We start from the raw sequence: 7,947 nt of genomic DNA, 5'->3' as shown, positions 1-7,947 counted from the left end.
CTGCTTAAACAAATGTCATTTGCCTGTGATTTTTTTTTTTTTCACCAAGCATCTTTGGATGGAAGGGGTGACCATGAAAGCTCTAGAGGATCCTCATTTGACAGGAAATTCAGAATTCTGGAACCATCTCAAACAAAAGCAACCGCTTTGACCCCCTCCCCCACCAACACAGCATATTTATTGCTATACTGACACCAAGACGCTTGATGAAAATGTCTTGAAGAATTTTTTTCCACCCACTCCCCTCCCCACTCTTTTCTCTCAAATGTATCCAATTAAAATTTTTAAATTGCCATTTGTTGAAATTTTTCCAAATAATTATACCGCAGGGGTTGACAAAGCTCCCACTGCCCCTAGGGCAAGGGATGTAAGTTTTACAAGATAGCCACAGTGAACATATAGCATACTGGGGCATATTCAATTGGAAACTGAGAGTCCTACTGCCCTTTTTAAGAATCAAAAGTCATCATTGGGCAACCAGCCAACACTCTGTTTTTCCTAAATTTATTCGAAAAATTTGAGGTAGCCATTTTGTTCAAAATGGTCCAAATTTTTAAAAGCTATGACTCCAGAGTTGACAACCCTCCCCCTCGCTAGGGAAATTCTGGGGTTAAGGCAATAAATTATACAATTTGTTGATTGTTAACATATAAGGGCAATGCGATTATATTTGCCTCGATTGACTACAATTTTTGAGTAACCAATCTGGAACATAGCTTTGGCATCCCAGACAGCACACTCTCGAAAAGTTTTTAAATTTTTGGTAAGTGTAATACCCAACCGCATTGAGTCTACCTGAGAGATGAAATTTTTTTTAGAACTTAGAGGTTTAGGAGGGGATGAAAGATTAAAAGAAAGATATTCACATTTACTAACATTAAGCGAAAGACCGATTTCGCAGACCATCTGCGATAGTCTGAATTTAGACCGACTAATTAGAAGAATGTCATCAGCATAAGCAAGGTAAGAAATATCAGTTAACCCAACAAAACACATAGAAAAAATATTTTAAAGGATACTAGAAATACAAAATTTAAAAATACTTGGAGATAAAACTCCTCCTTGCCGCACACCCCGACGAACAGGGACAATAAAAGAAGAAAGAACACCATTAGTTTTAAATCGAAGATAAGATTTACTATACCTAAACTTAAGATGAAAAATAAGTGAAAGGTTAATGCCATGACTATAAAGAGAATAAAGAGCCTGACTATGTACAATACTGTTGAAAGCCTTAGAAAGATCAAGGGCACAAATGTGAAGACCATGCCCTTTATCTGAAGCATCTTTAAGAAGGCAAGCCAAAGCACGGTGAGCATGCTGGCAACCGATGCCAGACCAAAAACCGAGCTGGTTCTCCCCAAAATCAGCATCCAAATTGATGAAAGGAAGTAGGATATATTCAAGAATTTTACTAAGATTACAAGCAACCGTGATTGGCGTGTAAGAAGAACAGTCAAATCGATTCTTACCTTGTTTAAGAACGGAAGTGACAGTTCCACACAAAAAGCTATCAGGAACAAGAGAACAACAAATACACATTTGGAAAAGCAACCGTAAATGGAAAAACAAAGAAGGGCAATTTATTTTAAAATGAGACACTAATTCCATCAACGTCAACAGAGCTTGGTTTCAATTTCTTAACAGATGCAATTACATCGTCAACAGAAACGGGTAAAATTTGTGCCTGAGTCAAGGAGGATGGGAGAACCAAATCAAGCAATGTTGAGTAAAATGTGTGCACCAGGTAATTCACTTTGGAAAATATAACTTAATAGTGGTCATACCACGCAGCTGGTGAGATGGGGCAATTAAGATTTGCTGAATTATCTAATTTAGCTGAATTAATCACTTTATCCCATTCATTCTTGTTGGTAGGACAGTCTAACCCTTTAAATCGGCTTGATTGCAGACATTTTTTAACCACACGCTTAGTTTTTTGTTTTATTTCAAATACATTTCCACACAGTGGTCGACGATAATCAATCCATATTCGTAGCCACAATTTGGCTTTATTTTTCACGATTTTCAGTTCAGGGTCACACGACCATATTGGTTTCCTTTTTCTTCATCTCACTCGTTCCTGAGGGACAGCAACCTCCTCCGTACGTTTGAAACACCTCGTAATTTGGTTGTAGTTCTGATTCAGTTTATATCTGCTTTTTGTAGAGTGAACAAATAGCTGGAGTAAATGAAAGGGTACACATAAAGAACCAAGGAGTATGGCCAGGGTTGAAATATATAGTGACATATTAGCATTTTTCCAGTTACTCCAAACAAACAATTTAGATGCAGGGGAATCTTCCAGGGCTGTACTATTTGTTCTAATCGAAAAGTAGAGCAATTGTGGAAGGTGGTCAATATCCTGTTCATCTTCGTGGACGTGCACTGTTGAGGATGAAATAAACGGGGAACAAATTACATGATCAATATCTGATAAGCTGCCAGAATTATGCACATACGAAAAAAAAGATCCTTCACAATTATTCTGTAATCAGGAAGACTATCAAGAAGGTTCATAGAACGCACAGAATCAAGCTGTATTTAAGTGTTCCTATCACCAATAATAAAAAATTCGCAACCATCCTTGCTTATTCTAGGGAAGAGAGTTTTTAAACTTGCACATGCTTTGGAGAATTTATTCAGAGCAGTCATATTCTTATCATCATGAGGCATATATGCGTTAATTAAAATAGTTTTGCCGAGTCTTATAGCTAGAAAATGCTCGTCAGAAAAATGACATGACGGAGACAAAAAGCTGAGCTTTTGTTTTATAATACATGCTAAGCCCCCGGAAGGTCTTCCAGAAGTAGAAATAGCATTTGTTATGAAAGCAAAGTGATTAGCACTGCGGCATAGGAAATTGACACTCGTTCCTGTCAAAAGATATTCCTGAAAGCATATAATGTCAAACTTACTGTGCAGTTCATCAATGGTTAGATCCTTGTTTTTTGTCCCATAAACATTAAAAGACACGACTGATACTGATACAGACGTTAATTAGTTTTTGGCAAATTGCGACTTGCAATTGCTTTCAGTTTAGGACACGTGATGCTAAACGAAACATGATTATTTCCACAGTTTGCACACTTTGGTGTCAAATTGCAAGGCGAGTCTCTACCTGGGACATGGGTACCAGCACAAAGCGCACATTTTGGTGTTACACTGGAACAAGATGACTGGAGATGTTCAGGGGACCAGCAAATGTTACAACAACAGGGAATCACCTCGAACTCGTAAACACGTAGGTTTTCATATCCTACTTTAAGACCATATCTGAGTGCTTTGGATCTTGACATTGCATCAGAGAATTCAAGTTTTACTATGGTGGATTTTCCTAGCCTAGAGGCGTCCAAAACACCAGGGCAGGATATCAGGTGAGATAATTCCAAATCACTTGGAATTCCCTTCAAGAGACTGTAAAACTTCTTGGTTTGGACTTTTGCAGAAGAGCCAGTTATCACTCCAGTTACTGACACACGGATATCTTTGGCAACTGACTTATCTATATTGATAATTAGTTTGTCACGTACATAGTTTGGAGTCATCAGCATAAACGGTTAAGTGGTTGTTAGGGTCTTAAGGGTAAAGGGTCAAGTGGTGTAAAGGGGTAAGCTCTATTCTACTTTTTCTGATCATTCTGTTCTTTACCTTTCTGGGCTCTATCCTATTTTTAGGACTAAGGATTTTAGTGATATTCGAGTGGGCTATTTCCGTTTTTGTAAATATCTTCTTTATCTTCCTCTTTGGTATAGGAATTGAAAAATAATAAATAAGTTTTACCTTCCTAATATTACTGAGAAGCTGACAAGAAGCTGCACAAAAGACTTTTGGGAACAGCGTATAGGCATTTGTCACCTCACCATGGTTTGATCCATTTGTTTTATTAATTTTTATTTATTTAATGTTTATTGTTGTTTAATTGTTATTGGTGATTTATTGTTTGCGTTTTTTTTGTTTTTTTTATTGTACTCCACTATTTATCTTGTGATATAAGTGGGTTATAAATAAATATATATAAGGTTTTTATGGAAGGAGTGGTTGTATTAACTTTGAAGGATGCTTATTTGTTTGAAAATCAAAAGTTCTAGGTTCCTTTTTAAGTCAAAAGTGATTTGAGGCAGCCAGTCCCCCACACAGCCATGCCTGGCTGCCATCCTGGGTGGGGAAGTTAGACACTTTTTTTGGGGGGGGGGCATGTTGGTAATTTTGAAGGTGCACTGTCCAACCTGCCCAACTGGGTGAAAAAAAGAAGGAAATTCACATTTTTTTTTATAAGTGCAGATCTTTATCATTATTTTTGGTTATCATTATGTCATCTTTCTAGGTGAGATCCAACAGACATGCAGACTTACAATAGAAAAACACAGAATTCCCTCAGAAGTCATGAGACAAGCTGAGCAAAAAGTACTGGAAGGTGAAAAATTTGCCCCCATTGCATGTGAGATGGATATCCCCTGCTTGACTCTAAAACGCTATGCCCAGAAATTCTCTGAAGAAGGTTGGACAAGTGAAACCAATATTATTAATGTTATGCTAGAGCAGTTGGTGCCACGGTATGAAAAGTGCATAGATTTTATGGCTGAAGAAGAGCATCCACCCCATCTTCACCACAGACTGTCAAAAGAAATCAGAACCTTGGCATTTGAGTTGGCAGAGAAACTTGGTAAGGATATTTGTCATTGGGAAGAAGCTAGAACAGCTGGTAAGGACTGGCTCTGGGCCTTCTTACAGCGTAACCCAATACTTTCTCTCAGATCTCCACAAGGGACAAGTATTGCAAGGGCAACTGCTTTTAATAGACCTGTAGTCAATGTTTTTTTACACATACAAGGAACTTTTGCATAAATATAGTTTTGCTGCTTGTGATGTTTGGAATCAAGACAAGATTGGCCCCACTACAGTTCAGTATTCAAGAAAAATAGTTGCTGAGAAGGGAAAGAAACAAGTTGGCAGGATTACATCTGGAGAAAGAGGCATACTAGTTTTCATGTGTACAGCTGTATCAGCTCAAGGAAATGTTATCCCACCATTCATGATTTTCCCAGGGGTAAAGTATCTCCCACACATGATGAATGGATCTCTGCCAGGGAGTGTAGGTGTTTCTCATCTCTCAGGATGGATGACTGGAGAGAACTTTGTTGTTTTTCTGGAGCACTTCATTCACCATAGCAAGCCAAGTGCTGCTTCTAATGGACAATCACACCAGTCATATTACCAATGAGTCACTTGAGCTTATGAAAAAGCCCCACATTATTGCATTAACCTTCCAACCCCTACATGCCATAAACTGCAGCCACTAGACAGAAGTTGTTACAACCCATTCAAGTCATACTACAATACTGCTTGTGACACATGCATGACAAAGAATCCAGGACAACCCATTTCTATTTATGACACTGCAGAATTAGGTGGAACTGCCTTTCTTTGTGCTTTAACTTCAATGAATATCACCTCTGGATTCAGGGTTGCTGGAATCCAGCCCTGCAATTACCATGTGCTTTTGGATGAAGATTTCCTAGCTGCTGATGTTACCAACAGACCTGAGCCATCCAATATTTCACAAAGAACTGTGTCCAATGCAATTGATACAAAAGATAGTTCAAGCCACTCAAAGGAAAAACTAGGGTGTTTGACAACTTCTTGAGCTCTTGTGGCATTAGTGTCTGCTGCTACTAGTCCAGAAGTAATAAGACTATATCCAAAAGCTCTGCCAAACAAAGCTGATGCCAATCAAACATCAAACAGATGCCAATCAAACAAAAGAAGGGCACATCTCACAGATAAACCAGTTAAAAATGCCTTGATTGAAGAACAGCTAAGAAGAAACAAAAATTGGGAAGCCTGTTTTTAGTGAGATGAGAAACACCAGTATATAAAACAAAAAGACTACAGAAGTAAGGGCACTTTTTGCAAAAGTGGATGTGAGCTCTGATAGCAACAGAGAAATGGTCTTGGACATTCAATTGGATCTTGATGCTGATATGGATGACATTCCAACTGAAAAGGACAAAATCAGTGTGGGTGATTTTGTTCTTGTGGTATTTGTCAGCAAGATTAGGAAAAAATACTTTGCAGGTGAAGTGAAGGAAGAAACAAGCAAGGGATATGTTGTGACCTTCCTTTGTAGGAAACCCACATGGAAATTTTATTTTTGACAAGGTAATTGACAAGGCTCTAGTCCATCAAAGGGATATTGTTTTGAAGCTCCCAGTTCACATGACCTCTGGAGGGACTGAAGGTACTGTGAAAGCACTAGTGTTTGATATTTGTCTTGGGGAGCACTCAGTGGAATAAGTCATATCTTTTTCAGTTTTTGTTGTAATTGAAGCTGAACAGTTGATAATTGAAGTTGAAAAAATTGTATTTGAAGCAAAACATACAAAAAGAATAAGGGCTTTCAGGGCATAGGTCAGCACCCCTGGGGGCTGTGCATTGTATCTCCGGAGGTATGGTACTAGACCTTTTGATCAAGGCCCTTACCTACTTTACTTGCTAAAAAAGATTTACTAGAGTAAACCAACAATATGCTACTGACCTTATTTTACTAATCTATTAAATACAACTGTGATCACAAGGAATGATGTAATACATCTATAAAAGCCACCTATTTCAGTACTATAGCTAGCAAACAACAATTTGAATGTAGATTTATAAAAACTCATATCTGTAAAATCCTTCCTCTCAAAGGTGGTAGAAGACTTTACTTTGCTCTCTTGGAAAGTAGTTGGGTTAAGCAGAGTGAACATTCAGGAATAGATTCAGACCTCTTCCTCACCTATTCATTTTCCCTGAACAAATAAAACTGACAGTTGTGTTAATTCCTATAGATCTGGGGGAGGGGTTGGTGTATTTTCCAAAAATCTTGGAGGCATTTTTCACTTTTTACCACTACAATTTTTCAACTTGGTATTATGAAAATGCCAAAAAAGAGTATTTTTTTAAAGCCAAAAACAATTTTAATATTAAAGTTTATAAAGGGAGGGGCATGGTAAATACCCTCTTCAATTGACACATCTTGGTGTCAAACTACAATGACCTCAAGCAATCTTGTTTTATAAAAGTGAAAATTTCCAAAATTGAAGCCATAGCATTAAAATGAAGGATAACAAAAGTTTAAATAGTCTAAACAATGTATCCTTCAAGAAATTTCCCATAGTTCCATGCTGCTGATATTCCTTATTTACAATTAAATGTACTTGAAGGAGACTCATTCATGGAAAATTAATGGATAATATTAATTTGGGCATTGACAATGTAGATTTTCATATAATATAGCTAGATAGAATGTGCATACAAAAATTAATGCCATTTTTGCACTGTTTCTAACCTAGTCCAAGAAACAGCATACTAGTTTCTATGGGGCAAAGTCCATTTTGATCCCTTAATGGGGCCACACAAGGTAACTTGTTATCTTGTCAAGTAGTTTTCCAACTATAATGTAAAGTTGAAAAAATAGTTAAAAACAAATTGGAATTAAAAATTAGCTTTTAAATTATCACTTAAACAACTCTGATGTTTCAGTGCCCTGTGAGTAACAAAAAAAAGACAGTGTAAAGTGGTACATTCTGTATATTATGAAGTAAGAATTTTGTTTTCTTATTTTGAAAAATCCACAGCCTCCTTTGTGCCTCTAGATAAATTACTGTCAATGTGCTTATTTTAGTCCATGTACAGCAGAGGTTCCTGATAAAACCCATCAAACATAGAATCAACCCTATCATTTAAAGAACATATTCAGGAGAGGGGTTAGGGATTTTGAACCCCTCCACAATGTTTGTTAGGCTTATAACACTGTAATAAAAATTTATAATAGCTAATTTCTTATGTGTTTTATAAGTTTTTTTTGTTGGAATCAACCTCTTAAATTGGGTTCAAGCAGTTGTGAAGCTGAAAATACTTTTCTTGAAGTTCACTTAATCAGAAGATCTATTTGCAAGGTTTTAC

The 7,947-nt window shown here is 37.1% G+C and overlaps 1 pseudogene; it reads left to right on the top strand.

The window, feature by feature from the left end:
- The first annotated feature begins 2,723 nt into the window (after positions 1 to 2,723).
- Positions 2,724 to 6,516, top strand: LOC148945700 (uncharacterized; annotated as a pseudogene).
- The last annotated feature ends 1,431 nt before the right edge of the window (positions 6,517 to 7,947 follow it).

Source organism: Artemia sp. Qi Xiang Cuo, chromosome 12 (genome assembly GCF_049724085.1).
Source record: "Artemia sp. Qi Xiang Cuo chromosome 12, ASM4972408v1, whole genome shotgun sequence".
Taxonomy (NCBI): Eukaryota; Metazoa; Arthropoda; class Branchiopoda; order Anostraca; family Artemiidae; genus Artemia; species Artemia sp. Qi Xiang Cuo.
Note: the sequence above shows the minus strand (reverse complement) of the source record. Positions and strands in the feature narration are given on the sequence as shown.